This window comes from Pollachius pollachius, assembly GCF_949987615.1.
Source record: "Pollachius pollachius genome assembly, chromosome: 14".
Lineage (NCBI taxonomy): Eukaryota > Metazoa > Chordata > Actinopteri > Gadiformes > Gadidae > Pollachius > Pollachius pollachius.
In genome coordinates, this window is record NC_136947.1 from 17433254 (window position 1) to 17453296 (window position 20043).

The 20043-nt window shown below is 48.5% G+C and overlaps 1 protein-coding gene across 1 annotated transcript in view; it reads left to right on the top strand.

Moving 5' to 3' along the window:
• The first annotated feature begins 263 nt into the window (after positions 1 to 263).
• LOC307085623 (leucine-rich repeat and immunoglobulin-like domain-containing nogo receptor-interacting protein 3) overlaps positions 264 to 20043 on the top strand; it is a 27760-nt gene continuing 7980 nt past the window's right edge. Inside the window, exon 1 of the mRNA XM_079750479.1 lies at positions 264 to 401. The gene's annotated coding sequence lies outside the window, so the exon portion shown is untranslated. The remainder of the gene's footprint in view (positions 402 to 20043) is intronic.

Genomic DNA, 20043 nt, shown 5'->3' on the forward strand with positions numbered 1-20043 from the left:
TGCGTGCGTGCGTGTGCGTCCGTGTGTGTCATTTCCACGCAAGCCACTGAGTGGAGGAGAGAGCGACAGAGATAGAAAGAGACAGAATCCGAGAAGGAGCGAGCGGAGAGAAAGGCAAACGGGGATGAGTGGCAGGTTTGGCAAGGCTGCCGATGCCAGGGTCTGAGAGTGAGGGAGGCAGGAACAGAGAGGAAGAGGGAGAGGGAGAGCAGCGCTAGAGAGCCATACAGAGCGAGGGGGAGAGGAGAGAGCCGAGGAGTATAAGGCTGGCACGCTTGGATTCGGCACTGGCAACTTATGTGCAGACGGCGAGGGGAAGACAGAGACAACACAGACACACACACTTTCCCACCGAGAGCCGTGCCAATGAGGAGGAACCGCAGACCACACTCCAGTCCCTGGTACGTTACCATACACTATACTCTGGCGTTGCATGGAGACGTGTAGTATGTATTTATGTATGTATGTAACAACACAGATTGGTGATCCATGGTCCAAATGTGAACAGTTTGCATGTTTTCTCCACCCACTCATAATACAAGCACTTGATGCACTAGAGAAAAGGTTTAAGCCCAGGGTGATGTGTATGTACTTTGACATTTCTCTCCAATTAAATTCTTCCAGTGGTGAGATAGCAAGCCAAACGGGGGTTCTTCTGTGTGATTGTGTGTGTGGGCGTGTGATTGTGTTTGTGTGTGCATGTTTGTTCGGTCTATACATCAAGCACTTACCTTGTATCACGTATCTCCTCGTAAGGGAAGTGTGTCGTAGCGATGGAGGCATTTCATTATTGGTTTTGTAGGATGAGCGATGAAAGGGTGTCAGTTCCCTCCCATGGTAGATACTGATGTGGATATATTATTGTTGGCTGAAACTATACACATCCAGCATCCCAGTTAAGGTTATCATGAATGTCCTTTGAATCTCATGATATTCATCTGTATTTTTCTTGTGGGTAGCTTTGTATGGCCAACGACAGTGAATCCAAATCTGACCCTAACTTTTCTACGTGTGAGTGACTTTATGAGTGAATGGCTGAACACTTCAGTCGCGGCTCATCCGCTTGTCTGTTGACAATGTAACCAATCAGAGCCCTCTTTTTTCCCACCCTTCCGTTCCACATAACCGCATGTCTAAACTCCCCACGACCTTGCAAACATTTGCATCTGAGATTTGTTTGCTCTGGTGTGGAGAATCTGTTGCATATTCTGGGGCAGCTTGTGCTGCCCGTCATGTCTGCAATTTAATGTTATGGCAGGATACATCTGGCTGAGGGTGGCAGGATCTGCATGAAATCTCCCTTTTATAGCCAGTCCAATCTTCTCCCCCCCTACCCACACAGAGGCACACATACACAGACACGCACACACACACATACATACACACATATGCACATTTACAAGCAAACACACACACACACACACACACACACACACACACACACACAGACACATTTGCACACACATACACATATGCTTCCTCCAATTCCATCATCCTTGTCCTCCTTCATTTCCTTTCCCTGTTTAATCTCATGTTGTTATCACAGACCTTGCCTGTCCTATTAATCTGTGGCTGGCCCTGGGTGTAGTAGAGCAGCTAGGAGCACGAGACCCCCACCCCCTGTCCGTTCACGCACACCCTAATGTTACTCAGGGAGTGTGAAGCTACTCACGCTGAGTCATCTTACACCATTTAATGTTACTTAATGTCACTCACATAATGTAATGTCATGTTACTCTATGTAAGTCACAAAATGTAATGTTACTCAGGCAGCCACATTATGTAATGTGATGTTACTCAATGTTACTCAAATATTGTAATGTTACTCACGCAGTCACATTATGTTACGTTACTCAATGTTACTCGCGCAATGGAATGGTACTCAATCAGAGTCACATTATGTAATGTAATGTCACTCAATGTTACTCACGCAATGCAATGTTACTCACGCGAAGTCCCATTTATGTAATGTAATGTTACTCACGTATTGTAATGTTACTCGCACAGAGTCCCATATTGTAATGTTACCCACGCATTGTAACTTCACTCACACGGTCCCATTATGTAATGTAATGTTCCTCAACGTGACCCATGCTGTAACCTCGCGGCCCTGGAACCTCAGCGTTACAGCTTGAGCAGGAGGAGGGGCCCGGGCACTTCTTCCGGGTCTCCCACGGGCAGAACGGCGCCGAGGGCCGGTGCCTTCACCGGCGGCGGGGTGACCTTGATGAAGACTGTCCAACTGTCCATCGCAGCTTGTCTGCACTCAAGACGCATTCCAACACTTAGCGTCCCCGCGCGTCACCGTGCACCCAGCACCACTCCAGTGGGTTCTAACAGCCTTCAGCGAGCGGCTGCGTCCCCCGCTCGAGGCCTCCCAGGGAGGGGGGGGGCCTGTCTCCGTGTGCTTACATGCTAAGACAGCTCGGCTCCGCGCGGCCGCCTCTGTCCGGCCTGCCAAGTCAATCAGCGGGACGCTGCTCGATAATTACAGCAGGCTCCCAAAATCACGTCGGTGCTTCCACCAGACTGTGAGCGGAGGACCGGAGCTCTTCATGTATCACGGGCGCTGGGGACCGGGGTGTGAGACGGTGGAGCCCTGCCAGTGGCCGCCTTCCCTGGTTCTCTTTCTCTCTCTGTCTCCGGTCATTTCTCTCTCTTTCCCCCGTCGTACTCTTTATCTTCTTGTTCCTCGCTGTATTTCGCCCGCCCTTATTTCAGCCCTCTTCCTCCCTGTTTGTCCTGTCTATCTGTGCAATCCGTCTGTCCACGATTCCTCACAACCGTTCCATGAATCCCCCCCCCCCCCCACCACATCCGTTCGTCAGAAGTGGCACAAAGCTTTGACCTTGTATCCTGTGTGCACAGAAACTCAAGCAAAGCAACCCAAACGCACCGAACTGACTCACTACTGGCACGCACACACCGATCCATCCCCCTCGGCCCCGGCGCTCCGGCGGCCCCTAGGGGAACGTGGACAGATGTGGGGCCAGGGGCGGGACCCGTCTCTGAGGAGGAGGAGGAGGAGGAGGAACGGAGCGGGGACGGAGAGGAAGTCCTGAACACGAGGTTGAATAGATATAGGCTGGCAGTGTGCGCCACCAACCATGTTCTGTCGGAGAGGGGTATTTTGAGACGTTTGAAGAGAAGCGTTGGGACTTTTATGCTGAGCGAAGGTGCTAAGACGGTGTGTTTTTCAGCTTATCCTCTGAGTGCACACAGGGGTGGTGGCGGCCCCTGACTCCGGCCCTACAGGGGCCGGGCGATGGGCAGGAGAGGAGAACCAGGGGAAATGTAGAGGAGACACTGATCACCACATTATACACTTCAGCCCCTGCTGGGTCTTCTGAGAAGCTAGGGGGGAAATCAGCCAATCAATCGAGAGGAAAGATCCGTGGTAAAAGGGAAACCAGGGGGGCATAGGGAAGAGACAGATGGTGCAATTTACCACAAGCAACAAGGGTTAACAGCCGGTGGAGAGAGCCGCGGGTGGTGTTCTCCAATGGTAGAGCGGCATGAAGAGGAGTTGAGGGAGAGTTAGAGGGAGAGAGAGAGAGAGAGAAGAGAGAGAGAGAGAGAGAGAGAGAGAGAGAGAGAGAGAGAGAGAGGGAGAGAGAGAGAGAGGGGGAGAGAGAGAGAGAGAGAGAGAGAGAGAGAGAGAGAGAGAGAGAGAGGGAGAGAGAGAGAGAGAGGGAGAGAGAGAGAGAGAGAGAGAGAGAGAGAGAGGGAGAGAGAGAGAGAGGGGGGTGAGATGTTGAAGGAGAATCAAGGAGAGATGTGGGGGTGGTGGTGATGCTGGGGTTAGGGGTGGGTGGGTCGGAGAGGTGTGCAGAGTGCAGAACAGGTTATTTGAGAGGGTTTGATTGGGATGCTTACCAAGTGTGTGTGTGTGTGTGTGTGTGTGTGTGTGTGTGTGTGTGTGTGTTGAAGGACGGGGCTCTCTCTCTCTCTCTGTATCAGTGTTTGTACAGTGTGTGTGGATGATGGCTGACCTTGAGAAATGCACCAAGAAGCTGAAGGATGCAAAACGCAGAGTGAGAGGAGTGAGCTTGGGAGAGGGAAACAAGTGTTTGTTTGTGTGTGTGTGTGTTTGTGTTTGTGCGTCTGTGTGTTTGGTGTGTGTTTGTGGCGTGTGTGTGTTTGGGCGTGTGATGTGAAGTGTGTGTTTAGTGTGTGTGAGTGTCGGGTGCCGTAGCTTGCGGTCTGTCCGGGGTGTAATAGTTAATGTTTAATTAAAACCATAATTTCTGGCTGGACAAAAAGCCGACCGGTTAATTGGTGGAATTTGACTTCTCCATCTCTGACCGTTGTTTGTCAGAAGCTCTGGAGCTGCACACACCCCCGCACCAACATGAGCACACACACGCACACATACAGTCACACACACACACATGTACACACGCTTCTCACTCTCATTCGATTAATTCCAGCTAGCCTTTTTCTCACTTGTTCCGACACTCACTCCTTTCATTTCCCATTTCGCTAACTTTAATTTACCTCCATCGGCTCACCTCGGTTCAGATGTGACCCCGGGCACAAACACACATTTTTTCATCTCCTTCCACCCCGCTCTCTCTGTCTCTGTCTCTGTCTCCCTCTCTCTCTCTCTCTCTCTCTCGCGCTCTCTCTCCCTCTCTCTCTCTCTCTCTCGCTCTCTCTCTCTCGCTCTCTCTCTCTCTCTCTCTCTCTCTCTCGCTCTCTAACTCTCTCGTTATGTCTCCATCTCTCCATCTCTCTCTCTCTCTCTCTCTCTCTCTTTCACACTGAGTTTTCATTAAACAGAGTGTTTAATCATCAGACTGACATCTCCTTTACTCCTACAAAATGCAAATTAACATTTATGTTCTCTGTTGTTTGTGCTGTGTTGCCTCCATGCCGAGAATGGCTCTGTATAAATAATAATGTGCTGAATCAGTGATGAATGAACACCGGCCGTGTTCAACAATGTTTTCCTCTCTGCTTTCTGAGCGTTTTATTGCGGCGATGCAATGAAGGTCAATCCGGTTTGGATAATCAAATAGGGGTAATTCAGAGTAATTCGATTCATTACAAGGTAATGAACACAGCAATGGGACAGTTGAAAATTGTGTGTGAGTGTTTGATGAGAATAGAATACAATTCTGATCCCGGGTCACTGGGAACTCTTCATTACACTCCTCTGTCCAATCTGCTCTTCCACCTCTCCTCTGTCCTCTAATCCTTTTCACTAGGGAGTCTTCAGGTACGCATGTCCCATCCACCTGTGTGTGTGTGTGTGTGTGTGTGTGTGTGTGTGTGTGTGTACGTGTGTCAATGCTTATCTGCATGGCTAGGCATGTGTGTGTGCGCCCAAGTGTTGGTGTTGTTATCTGTGCATTTGTGTGTGTGTTTGCTGGTGTTTACTAATCTGTGTGTGTGTGTGTGTGTGTGTGTGTGTGTGTTTCACTCAGGGGTTTAAGTATGCATTAAAGTGAGTGGGGGTGAATTAGAGATAGTGCTTGCGATTGAGTGAGCCACGATGAGTAAATGTCCGTTTGCCCGGCTGACCTCCCCCCCCCCCCCCCCCCCCCCCCCGCCCCCCCCCCCGTCCTACTCAACACCTGCCCTGGCGGAGGCACTCGTGTTCCGCAGGCTTCATTAAATGTTGATGTGGGTCAGAGAGAGACGCTGGCTCACCTGTAGAGCAGCCTGCTCCCCCCCGGCCTCTGAAGACACTAATGCGGGTCAAGAACATTGCCCTTCCTGTGCACGTGTGTGTGAGTGTGTGTCTTTGTCTGCAAGTCTGTGCGTTCAAGTGTGTGTGTGTTTGTGTGTGTGTGTGCGTCTGTCTGTGTGCGTGCGCCTAAGTTGGTGTGTGATGGTCAATCACACAGACTCAATCGCGTGCATTATGCACATGAACATGCATATATGCAGCTGGAGCTGGAACTACTCTACTCCAACAGTGTTAATAAGGGTTAAGTAGAATAACCTGATGGTTTTAAATAATGCAATGGCCATTAATGGCCACCGATGGCAACTTTCCTCTCTTTTGTCCTTTCTCACTTTACTTTATCCTCCATTATTTGTCTTTATTTGTCTTGTGTATGCAGGACGTCATTTCTTGGGTTCATACTTTAATGGAATCTCGATAATACTGTCGGCTTTCTGAGATATAATGGCCTGTTTTGATGTCCTGCAGTGGCTGTGCACTAAAAACACTGGGACATTGGTGTGTGTGTGTGTGTGTGTGTGTGTGTGTGTGTGTGTGTGTGTGTGTGTGTGTGTGTGTGTGTGTGTGTGTGTGTGTGTGTGTGTGTGTGTGTGTGTGTGTGTGTGTGTGTGTGTGTGTGTGTGTGGTGCTACCTAAGGCTGTGCCATCTGATGCCATCTGGGAGATAGTTCTTAAGGGCAGGAGGTGTAACGTTGTTCATTAACTCAAACCACATGACACCCAGACTAGAGCACTGACATGTAGTGAGTGTGTGGCTCTGTGTGCACAACTCAACTTTCAGTAGAAAAACTAATTTAATCGGTCTGTCAAAATTCACATCCCTGTGCTTTCCTTTTCCTCCTTCCTTCCTACCTATGTCCTTCCATCTCCTCTTTTCATTCCACCCTCCCTCTCCTCTCCCTCCTCCTTTTCTTCCCTCATCCCCCTCTTGTATTCCCCCAGAGATGAACGGCTCTCTGCGCTGTGGGGCCTCCTAACCATGGCTGTATTGCTATTGATTTCTGCTCTGATCCCTGGCACTAGTTTGCTTAAAGACAATACGGGGCCACTTTGCTCATGCCCCTATCGAGAGATTTGGCGGGTAATTGTGCGAGTGCTGTTCCAAAGCTGGACTGTAATGATTCATTTCTGGCCGGTTACAAAGGCCCCCATGTGATGGATAGTGCTGGCAGTCGTGTCCATGTAAGAGAATGAATGAATAGGTGAGAAGGGGGGGGGAGTCGTGGCATTAATTTATGTTAATAGGGTTTGCCTTTTAATGGTGTGATGGAGAAATTAGCATGCTTCTTAAAAGGATGATTCTGAAATATGTTTGCGTGTGACATTTGGAAGCCTTGGGGAGTGGAATGTGTAATTTATGCATGGACAGTCTTTCTGCCAAGTCAATGTTCTTTGTTGCCTTTGTGGTTCAAAGGAGTAAAGATGTAAATCTATGTGGTCCATGTAATGTAATGTAATGTTAAATGTTCACATATACACATATTTGATATGTGTATACATGATGGCAGAGTTCTATTTGTGTTTAATATACTACAGTATGATTCATACAGCCGTGGCAGTTATTCACACAACACATAATTGCGAAATCCTTTGTTTTGATGGAATTAGAAAGATGTTCATGTGATGGCCTTTAGCGCTGACCTCTTGCACAAAAACATTTGCTTTCATAGACACAGGCTTGCTGGCGCAGTCCCAGACGCATGCAAAGGCATGCACACGCACACAACCACAGACACATACCCTACACCCCGCACATAGAAACACAAGTGCGCACATACCCACACACACTAACACAACTACAAAGATGCACACACAAACGCACTCACACACACAGACACACACACACACACACACACACACACGCACACACACATACACACATGTTTGAAGACACACACACGTGCACACACGCCCACACACACACACACACATACACACACACACACACACACACACAGCTGTAAGGGAGCACAGATTCTCACATTATTTCCGCCTGACCTCCGCGCAAACAGGCTCACAAAGGCCTAGGGAGGGTTCACAATTGACCCACAGATACACACAAAACAGCCAACACACACACACACACACACACACACCCGAGACACACACACATCCGACACACACACACACACACACAAACACACACACACACACACACACACACACACACACACGCACACACACATACCAACACACACACATCCGACACACACACACACACACACACACACACACACACACACACACACACACACACACACACACACACACATGTACCAGTGCCTGTGGGACCTGGGCTGTAGTTACGCGGGGATGTCGGCCCATATGTGTTGTATTGTTAATTCAACGTGTCGCCTACATTATTAGCTGATATGAGTCAACGGAAAAATGAAGAGGCATTCTCCTAGTCCATTCACTATCTCCCCACAAATAAAGGCTTGCTGCTACTATAAACTCAACACAATTACGCTCTCTTAAATGCTCTGTTTTGTTTGTCTGCTAAGTCTAGTACCTTTTTTTCACCACCTTCTTTGGAGTTAAGTCCAATCCTTATTGCTGTTTGACGACGCATATGGGTTAAATTAACATTTATAAAATGATTTTCCCAGGCCGCACGGTGAACGGGGGACATTTATTTCAATAAGACGGCTTAGATGAAGTGGAGACGCTTGGCTGGGGGGGGGGGGGGGGGGCTATTTATGTAAATGTGTCCTCTCTCGTCGACAGAGGTGAACCCAGCCCCTGCCGAGGGGTCTCCGCTGAGTGTGTGGTTTGTGGGCTGGGATCTGTGAGATGGGTGGGCTTTGGTGTGCTTGGCGTTTCTGTGTGGTTTGTGGGGACTGTTTGTGTGGTTTGTGGGCTCTATGTGTGTGAGATTTGTTGGGACTGTGTATTTTGTATAGGGTCTGTGTGTTTGTGTAGTTATTGTGTAGTTAGTGTGGTCTGTGGGTAGTGGGGCCTGTGTGTTTGTTGGGGCTGTGTTTGTGTGGTTAGTGTGTTCTGTCAGTAGTAGGGACTGTGTGTTTGTGAGGTCTCTGTGTTTGTGTGGTTTATGATGTCTGTCAGTAGTGTGGCCTGTGTGTTTTTTCGGGCCGGTGTGTTTGTGGGGCCGGTGTGTTTGTGGGGCCGTTGTGTTTGTGAGGTCTGTGTGTTTGTGAGGTCTGTGTGTTTGTGTGGTTTTGATGTTTGTCAGTAGTGTGGCCTGTGTGTTTGTGAGGACGGTGTGTTTGTGGGGACTGTGTGTTTGGGAGTTCTCTGTGTGGTTTATGAGGGCTGTGTAGTTTGTGTTTGGGGCCATTAGCTTGCCTTCTCCCCTGACTGATTGCAGGGCTCTGTGTGTCCCCTGACTCGTGTCCTGGCAGCTTGTTAAAAGTGAAAAGTAATTTGTTAGGAGAGAGAGGGAAAGAAAATATAAAAGGGTCCTGGCACACAGCCTCCACCGCTGCATCCCCATCCCAGAGAAGTTCCAAGCTTGTTTCACTTGATTGGCCATCTTCAAACCGAACCGTTCGCAAACGTCAAACTTCCCCATTCCTATTCATCATCCTCTGAAAATAAGTTTACAGACTGTCAAGCAAAAGGCGGCCCATGTATCCAAGTTTTGGAAACACAACAATGGGGCTGGAACTTCAAAGCTTGCGTGTTGTGTGTGTATGTGTGTGGTATTGACTCGGTTTGAAGTGTCACTCCTGTGACTTATGGTGGAATGACTCTATTACACCTGATATGGCTTTTACTGCCCCGCAGACTCTTGTTTTACCGCTGTTCCTCCTATCCTCCACCCACCTTCCTCAGGTCCTGTCCCCCTCCACCTTTCACCACCACCACCACCACCCCATCACCACCACCACCGCCCCGCTTTCCCTAGTCCTTTCCTCCATCCCCTTTAAACACAGAGCCATGAATTTATTATGTGAATCAAAATAGAGCCATGACTCTTTGTCCGCTCCCATGCGTGTCATTGGTCCAAATGAATAATTCAAGGGACTGAGGGTGAAATTAGGATCAGGAAAAATGAAGAAGAAGAAAAAAATGATATATTTGGGGCGGGGAGCCGTTTAGGCTATTTCCGAACGACAAGCTGTCAGTGCCTTTTCCTGCAGAGTTCACTCACTCCCTCTCTCTCTCTTTCTTCTCTCCCTTTCTTCCCCCCCTCGCTCTCTTTCTTCCTCTTCCAGCTACCTTAGTCTCTCCATCTATTCCTCCTATGAGTTACACTGCCTCATAATGTTGATGGAACAAATTCTCTCCCCTCTGCCCTTGGGAAGGCAGTGGCTGCTAACCATATTGATTAAGGCTTGATCGTGTGGAGAGAACTCTTTTTCTGTCCATGCTGGCTGCTGTTGCCTTTGCCTTCATGTGATGAATGCTGGCGTTGTATGAAAAATGATTCTGTGTCCTTGCTTGCATGCTTTGATAGTATCATGCTGTCCGCCTCTATCTGCCTATACCACAGTCTCTTGTTGAAATAAATGTGCCTGAATAAGATGGGGAAGGAAACATGGATCACCAACATCCTCCTGCATGTCTCCGTCTAATAGCTTTTTGTCATAAACAAATTAAGTGGTACAAATTATAACTTTAATTCAGCTCTTCCTGAGTGTTTCCCTTGAGAAAGATTATTCAAAAATGCACATTAGTCCTCGATGTCTATGATTTGAAAAAGCAGCTTTATTTGGAGGGAATTCCAGGGATATTGGTAGGATTTCTGCCCTGCATAAACAAATGATTCAAACCTCCTGGGTTTACCAGGGGGGCTCTTGGCGTGTTGAATAAACACACCACATTATGTAGACAAACCCTGATGCATCGCAGCAACTGCATCATTTACTACACATATATGATTAAATATGTATTATTAATGTTAACATGAGCCCAGACAACATATTCACAAACCATACGTGATTATCTTAAGCCTCCAATGGCATCCTTCAGACCTCCCTGAGAGAGATAGAGCGAAGGAGCGAAAGAGGGAGAGATTAATAGACAATGAGGTAAGAAGACGAGATGAAGAAGGAGGGATGGAGGGAGGGAGAGAGTGCTAATGCAATTGGAAGATAACTAGAGAGAGAGAGGGAGAGAATGAGGGAGAAGGAGAGAGAGGGAGAAAGAGAGAGGAAGTGCATGGGAAGATAGCTAGAGAGAGAGAGAGAGAGAGAGAGAGAGAGAGAGAGAGAGAGAGAGAGAGAGAGAGGGAGTGTCCCCGAGAGCAACAGCAGCATAAGCAGGGGTAAAGAATGGGAGGGAGTTCTTGAATTTTAACCAGACGCTCCCTGTGGAGTTCTCCCATCATCTCTGTGTGTCTTTTATCCCAGAGTCCCAGCGCTGCCGTCGCCAGCAGCCTCGGCCCGGGACTCTGGCGCTCGCCGAGCAGTTCTCCGCCGCCATCACTCACCGTACACCCAGGGAGGGCCGTTTCATGGCCGGGCCGACTTGTTTCTACGGCCTCCCTAACTCCATTTGTTTCGAACCGTTGCAGTGGTGATGAGCTAATGCTAAAGACGCCAGCGGGGACTTTTGTAAGACGGCGTGCGTCATGTCTTCTGCAGCACGGGATGTTAGTCGGCCGTAATCCAATCAAAATATGCTATTTCACTTTGGGTTAATGTGTGTGTGTGTGTGTGTGTGTGTGGGGGGGGGGTGTTTGTGTGTGTGTGTGTGTGTGTGTGTGTGTGTGTGTGTGTGTGTGTGTGTGTGTGTGTGTGTGTGTGTGCGTGTGTTTGTGTGTGTGTCTGTCTGTTTCTGTGTGTGTGTGCGTGTGTGTGTGTGTGTGTAGAAGCTCTCCTCTGTGCTATGCGGCCCCTGAGTCTCCAACATGTCTGCTGAAGATCTCTACCGTCTGCTGCTACCACAACGCAACCCTAACCTCCCCACAGCCCTCTACTGTCTCTCTCTCTCTCTCTCTCTCTCTCTCCCTCTCTCTCTCTCTCTCTCTCTCTCTCTCTCTCTCTCTCTCTCTCTCTCTCTCTCTCTCTCTTTCTTTCTATCTCTTGCTCTATCTCTGTATCTCTCTCTATCCCCCACAGTATCTCACTCTCTCTCTCGCTCCTTGTCTCTCTCTCTCACGTCCCCCCCTCCTGTATCTCTCCCTCCATCCCTCCCCTCCAGCCCTCTTGCACTCCTTTCATTTCCAATCTTTTTTTCATCCTTTCGCTGACCTTTTCATAAACTCCCTCCTCCATTCTCACGTCTCACATTCTCTGTGTCCGCCCACCCCCCCCCCTCTCTCTCACACCCCCTGCCCCCCCCCCCCCCCCCCCCCCCCCCCCCCCCCCCCCCCCCCCCCCGGTTCGCTGTGCCTCGTTGATGTAGCTCTCTGTTTACCCTCACACGGTGGTACGAGAGTGTCCGTGGGCTCCGTGTGATGCGTGTCTTTCGCCCTGTTTCCTGGCGAGGTGTGGGGGGGGGGTAGGGGCTTCTACGCTTCAAAAACACCCTTTTCTTCCCCCACTTCTTTTGAAATTATTTTTACGTTTCTGCACACTCGCCGCTTTGCCACTTATTCTTTCTTTCCGTGTCTCACACTCGTCCGCGAACACAGAAATGCACACAGACAAACGCACACATACACACAAACAGATACACACACACACCACACACACATGGTTATTGTGTAGCAGAAGCACACACTGAACAGCATTATAAAAGCCCTCTGATTGTTGCTTTTTTTCTCTTTAGTACAAAGGACTCGCCTGCACCGGCTCCGCTGTATATTTAGCTACACTGCCTTCTCTCCATCCATCTCCCAGTCCTCCCCTACACACATCATCAGAAAGGATTTCTCTTCACCTCCATTTCTCCATCCATTGCTCTCTCACCCCCTCATCTTCTCTTTCTCTCTCCTTCTCTCTCTCTCTGTCTCTCTCTCTCTGTTTCTCTCTCTCTCTCTGTCTTTCTTTCTCTCTCTCTCTCGCTTTCTCTTCCTGTTTTTCTCTCTCTCCCCATCATCGTCTAACCATCCCTCCCTCTGTCCCTCTCTCTCACCCCCTCATCATCAATCCATATATCCTCTTTCTCTCTCTCAGTCTCTCTCTGTCTCTGTCTCTCCCTCCCCCCCCCCAACCCCACCCCGATTCATCCCCACATCTGAGAGCCTAGTGACGGCTCTCATTGGTCGCGCCGGCAGAATGGGAGAGGGGTGGCGAGCCAATGGGCTGGCAGGCTAACAGGGTCACCGTTATCCACGGAGCGGGGGCGTGCGTCGCTCCGCCGCCTGCATACCTCCGTCAATCTCCCCACGCCTGTCTCCCCGTGTCCCCTCCTGTCCCCCGCGGGGCGCCCCCCCCCTCCCAAAGGCTGGGGCTGGGGGAACGGCCCGGTCAGGTGGGTCCGTCCGCAGCAACAGCTTGACCGAGATAAGTGGGTCTATTTTGGACAAGGTCGGGTGGGATGTCAGGGACGGCGCCGCCTCCGCACACCTTTCGGAGCGCTCGTGCGCTGCCTCACGTGCACACACAGAGAGAGACGGGCCCGAGAAACGGAGCGCTTCCTCAGCCGGTGTCTTTCGGCGTCCGTGCCGTACCGGGGAGGGACCCCCCGCCCCCCAGCCCTCCACAGCAGTCCGCTGATGCACCGGGTTGAAAGCCTATGTACATATTCATGGGTAATTCTACCCGTGTGAATCCAGCGGCGGCTCTTGGTTGGTTGTGGGGATGGGAAGGGGGGTGGGGGGGGGGGGAGCTGTCACAAAGCCTCCCCTTCCCCCGCTCGCTCTTCTCTTCCCTCCAACTCATTCCGTCTCTCCTCTCCCTGTTTACGTGCCACAGTGCTAGTCCTGTCTATGTACCACTTACCCGTGTGGCTGCACACATCGCAATGCTGCTCTGCTGGGTTCTCGGCAAATATTGCTTTTTTATCGTTCATACAGCTGCCATCCAGGACGTGAAATACATACACACGTGAATTATGAAACCCGAATTATTTTGGGAGATGAGGAATCCAATATTTATCTTTAATCCGGATGTTTGCTGGACTATATGTGGGCGTGTCTGGAGGTGGATCATTGCGTCCAGCGTACTGTGGCGTGGCTTCGACCTTCCGCCGCCTTGTGGGTGAGCAGACAGACAGGGTATCCTCTCCCCTTCCCCTCTCCCTCCCTCCCTCGCGCCCTGTCTTCCCTCCCTGGGCTCCTCACCTTCATCCATCACTCCAGCTTCTTCTCCTGTCCTTCAAGGCTCCATCTGTCAGCCGCCTTGACACCTTTTTTCCGTCGTCCACTTTTATTTTATTAGTTCACACACAATCCAGAGTACCTGCACTTCACCTCTCCCCCCTCCTCCCCCTCTCCTACCTGCCTCCCCTCCTCCCCATGCCCCATCCCCCTAACACCTTTTCATTTCTTCTCATTTCTTTTCAGAACCCAGCCTTTCTCTGCAGTCAGTCACTTTCCCTTCTACAATAGAAGCTGATTGTCTCCGGTGCATTTTTTGGATTCAAATTCACTGTTTTGCTTTCACTTGTCTAACAAACTAGGGGAACTGAATTAATGTATTCTCCTCTCGAAACCCATGGGCCTAGCAGCCACGCTCACTCACACACATGCACACACATACGCAAGCACTCACAAAGACACACACACAAGCACGCATGCATTCACGCCCACGTACGCACGCACACACACACATTCGCGCCCACGTATGCACGCACTCACACACTCTCACACACGCATGCATACAAACGCCCACACACAAACGCACACATACAAAAAAACACACTAGCATGCACACAGAGTCATATGAAGTGAGCAACAGAAGCCTTTCAGGTTAAGACGCCCCCCCGCCCCCGGGGAAATGTTTTCTATGTTGTCTCTTGCTGAATAGTCCACTACTATTATTGCAATATCTCACGTCTCCGTCGGGGTCGGGGAGGAAACGTGCGCCACTTCCCAATGATTGGACCCTTTATGTCCACCCCACCATTGTGATCCTCAGAAGTCATTAACCCGAGGAAGGGAGACAGCGCCGGGGGGGCGGTCCAGCTCCTTTCATGTCGCAGCCACGGACCAGTAATCAAAACCAGCGATGAAGGATATGCTTGTTTGCATGCATGATTGACTCCTATGTGTTTTTTCGGGGGGCTGGTTTGCAAAACATCTTCTGAGCTCTCGGAATAACCACAGTAAAATCAAGTGAGCGACACAAAAAATAGAATCGAGACGAAGGACAAACCGCATTGGAAGGGATTTAGTAACAAGATTGTTCTCGTTTTTATTGTTATGCGCTTTAACACTGTTTTTTCACTGCTGTTTTCATCCGGGCCAAAACCAAACGACTGTCAAGATGACAGGATGACTGTCAGTGTGAATAAACCCTGCAGGGTTTCATATATTCCCCCTCCCCCCCACCGTAAGGCCTTCAGTGAGTCATTCCATTGAGCTCAGACCTCATGAGGCCACTCGTCCCCAGAAGGCAGGACGGCCTCAAGCCTCTGCAGTTATTTGTCATGTGCCACTCAGATTGCACAACAGCTTTGTTTGATGGGCTCGTCCACATTTGATTGAATCACGCCCCTTCTATTATAGCCCAATCTCTTTTATCCGTCTTCCCTATCTTCCACAAAGCATTCCTCTGTAGTAGTCATTATTGAGCGCTTGTACACTTAGGCTATGTGAATAACAGACCCTAGTGGCGCCTGAGCCTGTTGTCTGCTGTGTGCCCACTGGCCAGTGGGCAAAGACTTTAATCATCACACATCTCTTCGTCTTTTTACTTTCAAAGTGGTGCACACACATGTTTGAGAAGAAAAATAAAGAAAAAAAAGGGTGTGGATTTGTAAATCATTCATCATCGCCAGCTGACGAGAATAGTAAGAAAACCAACGGCCACAACATGGCTTCTGTCCTTGGGTGTCAACACCCCAGGGCCAACCCTGCCCCCGGCTGAAGGTAGTTATTTCATCTATCAAACACTTTGAACACAGCAAGGACGTCATTTCAGTCAAGGCGACTTGAGGCAGGAGGTTTGGTTTGGAGGTCAAATGCATCACAATGCACACATACCATCACAATGGCCTCCATGTGCGCAGGCTGTATCTGACTCACAGCCTCTTTCTGCTTGTCATGTTTGGTTTTTCGCTGCTGAACCGCCGTCAGTTTTAGGCGGTAACATTCAGTTTCTCCCGTTGGCACCAAGACCAATCTCTTTCCATTTTAGCTCTGGCATGCCACGGACGTAAACCGAGAGAGAGAGAAGGCCTCACACGCAGATCTTTACGATGCGCCGACCTTTCGACCCACCGACCACATGATTTGTTAGGAGACCAGAACGGGAAGCTATGATGTCAGAGTCACAGTATAGAAACGGGTATTAGCACAGTGTGCGTGTGTGTTTGTGTAAGTGAGTGTGAGTGTGGGCGGGTGGCTTCTGTGAGTCCTATATGCGTACCGTGAGAGAGAACCAATGACTCCTGAACGCACACCACGGTTGCAGGCAAGGTTAGTTAATGAGATGCTCTTGCTCTTCCAGCCCGAACTGCATTATTATTTTGTGTGCATGGTTACCAGTTTACTTGTGTCCGTATAGTGTAGTATGTATGGGTTTGTCTAATATGTGGGTGTATGTGCTTGTGTGCGGGTCTGACCAAAAGAGAAACAGATCAAAACACTGCTGGAGGTGAGATTCATTAAAAGTCTCCTGAGCAGGAGTTGCGCTTCGCAAACACGTTAACACACAATGACCTGGAGGTGTGATGCTGGCATCTGCGTTCACTAAAATAACTACACGCTAACACGTGCAAACATTATCCTCTTTTTTAATTGAACTGTGCGTCTTGTGCCACAACAGACTGTATTCGAGAGGTTTTCTCTCTATTTGTCCATACAGTCACATTCCTGCTTTTTCGTGCTCCTACTCTAGTCCGATAGAGGAAATTGTATAGCTTTAAACAGATATCTGAATATGAATTCAGAATCTGTAGACAACAGGACAAGAGTTGAAAGCGTTGTGGTTTTCTTTGTCGTAGTATTATTGACCAATCCCGTTTGAGCGTCCTGTGGTTGTGTGAAGGTAAACAGTCCGTGTTGAGAGCAACAATCTCAGAACCCATCCGCTATCTCCTTACAGTGATGGAGCTTTTCATTAGCTTTGATATCTGTTCATAGAGATTAGCCGAAATGTTCCTGTGGACCTGAAATGTGTGAAACAATTCGGTTGAAGAAGTCGTCTGTAAGAGAGCCTCTGCTCGGATATCTGCTATCCCTTATCTGGTGACACCGTTCTCCCCAGAAATATTGCCCGTTCTCCCCACAGGGAAAGCAGGATTTCAGAAGATTTCCGAGGGGGAGGAAGACCTAACTCAACCACAGGCTATGGTCTATCAGTCTATCGGCAGACCACAATGTACTGTACAGCGTGCCATGAGCCGCTCACATTATACGTCACGACAAAAATGGTGAAATGGCTGGTAAAATGTCAAATGTTGGTGGGATGTGTGGAATGGTTAACAGCGTGTGTTTTGGATCCGGCTCTGCGACTGCCGGGTGCTCTGTGTATCGTAGAGGTCAAAAAGTCTCTGGAGCAGCATGTTATTAGAATATGCCCAGAGGGAGGGCGAGCGAGACAGAGACAGAGTGATGAATAGGAATAAAGAGAGAGAGGGAGCAATGAAGAGAGCTGGAGAGAGAGACAGAGAGAGAGAGACAGAGATAGAGAGCGAGATAGATTAGGCTTACATGTAACACTGCTAATCATTTTTATTCATTATTCAGATGCAACGCATCAGGGAATTCTTTGGTAAAGATTTTAAAGGCTGCTTTGAAAGTTGAGGCATTGGAGAAGACACAGCAATCTAAATCTCTTTCACGATTTCCTTATTTACACCGGCCAATCTATATGTATTTTTTCTTCTGAAAGCTGTGGCTGTTTTGTGAGTATGTAGTCTGCTCATACCCAGACAATGGCGTGCCCTCTGTCTCCCTCTCTTCTCCTCCCTGTCTCCCTCTCTCCTCCACCCTGTCTCCCTCTCTCCTCCTCCCTGTCTCCCTCTCTCCTCCTCCCTGTCTCCCTCTCTCCTCCTCTCTCTGTCTCCCTCTCTCCTCCTCCCTGTCTCCCTCTCTCCTCCTCCCTGTCTCCCTCTCTCCTCCTCCCTGTCTCCCTCTCTCCTCCTCCCTGTCTCCCTCTCTCCTCCTCCCTGTCTCCCTCCCTCCTCCTCTCTCTGTCTGCCTTTCTCAGCCTGCCCTCTGGACATCAGCAGTCTTGTTTGCACAATGATATCGGGGACAAGTTGGATTAGTCCTAATGATATACCTGGAGTGCATTCTGATCACCTCAGCCCAGTGTGCCTCATTAGCTTCATCATGAATCTGATGGATGTGTATTATTGTTATTATTAATAATTATATTCATGTAATTATTTTATTATTATTATGTATTTATGTATTTTTAGGCTATAATAATATAATATAATACAATAATATTTGCTATTTATCCTTATTATTTTAGTTTCATAATTATTATTATAATTTCATTAATAGTATTGTTATTAGTACATTTTTTATGATAAGGTAGGATTGAATCACCATCTTATTGAACCAAAATGCCTTTCAATAATATTAAAGCGGAGGATATTTTGTGTGGTCCTGTTCGGTCCTGGTCGTAGTTTGAGATATGAGATGGTTGAGTTCCAGTGGAGAGAATGATAAGGTATGTGGAATACATTCGAGGCATTTCCGTGGTGGGAGGTGGACAGCATCAGACCTCACAGCTGGACTGTTCAAGGCCTTTAGAGAAAGTATTGGAAAAGGTGGAACCGCAGTCTCAGGGGAAAATGGAAAGTCTACAATTTGAGCCTACGCACCAGAACATTTTCTGAGTGTGTCTTTGAATAAGCTTTCCCTGTGTTGTTGCTATTAAATGAACCTCCATACCCTGAAGACATCTGCCAGACACATTGATAAACACAAAGCTCCAGAAACTTTATCGACAAGGAACACAAAAGCTTGACAATTTGACAAAACAAATGAAGAAAACAAGATTCATTAAATAGATATGGAAATAGCATATTGTTTCAAATGATATCATGTTAATATTACATAATGACCATCCACGGTGCAGATATTCTTATGCAACCGGAGGGAGTGTAATATTGAACGGCCGTCCCTTGGCCTGCATAGCTGCCAGGGGTGTCAGTGGTGGTGGACCTCAAGGTGAAGACATCCAGGAGCACAGTCCTACACACTGGTTTAAAAACCCTCTGGGCCTTTTCCTCCTATCTAATCCACTTATGTCTGCCCGCTAAGCACACACTGACCCGACACCGCTTGTCTGGATACATAGACATTTATACCGTATAGCGAGTGTGTATAGGTGTAGGTATGTGGGCATGTGTGTATGTGCGTGTATGCGTGTGTCAGTGTGTGCGTTCATGTACAGGTATTTGTTTGTCTGTGTGTGTGTGTGTGTGTGTGTGTGTGTGTGTGTGTGTGTGTGTGTCAGTGTGTGCGTGCATGTACAGGTGTTTGTTTGTCTGTGTGTGCGTGCATGCAGGAGTGTGTGTGTGTGTGTGTGTGTGTGTGTGTGTGTGTGTGTGTGTGTGTGTGTGTGTCTGTGTGTGCGTGTGTCAGAGATGGTGAAGGATGGTGGTAATAATGACAGTGAAGAGTTATTATTCAACCAAAAAGCCATTTCAAACGGAATGACTTCCAGAATGACTTTCTGTGATGTGTTTGTTTGGTTCACTAAATCATTGGCTGATGGAAAAGACAACAAGGTAAGGAAGATAAAGAAAGACAAAAAATAGAAGTCGGTAGAAGGCCATTGGTAGAGACGTTGTGCCTTTTATATCACAATGCTTTGAGTGCATTCATGTCATAGGATGGTTTGCCAAAGTGGGAATCAAACCCCCAACCCTGGCAGTTTAAGGTTCAAGTGATCACAATAAATATTAGAGGTGCTCTAGATAAGGTATAAGCACAGTTAGCTCCTCGTGAGGTTTTACTAATTTATTATTCTTGCAGCTTAGTGGAAGTTCCTCTAAATCTCACATACTACTCCTTTAATATGTAGCTTCCGGACTTACAGACGGTTTGTCATTTAATTGCAGGCCAACAGTATGCGTGTTATCTTCACATTCCAACCAGAAGCTGTGTGTTTTTCCATCTTGCCGGCTTTACTTTGTGTCGTGAGGTAACAAAAGAATCACTGGCAGTTCCTCGGTGCGGATGTGATATGTCCCTGTTGCCTGCACAAGCAGACGTTGAGGCGTGCAATCTGTTCACACTGATGCTAGATATATAGGTCATGTTGGAAAAGAAATGGCACCACAGAGGAAGCAACAACCGATCTGGGCAGACAATTGATTGAAGGCAGGAAATAGACTACATCTACTCTTCAGAAAGTTCTTACTGGCGTAGGGTT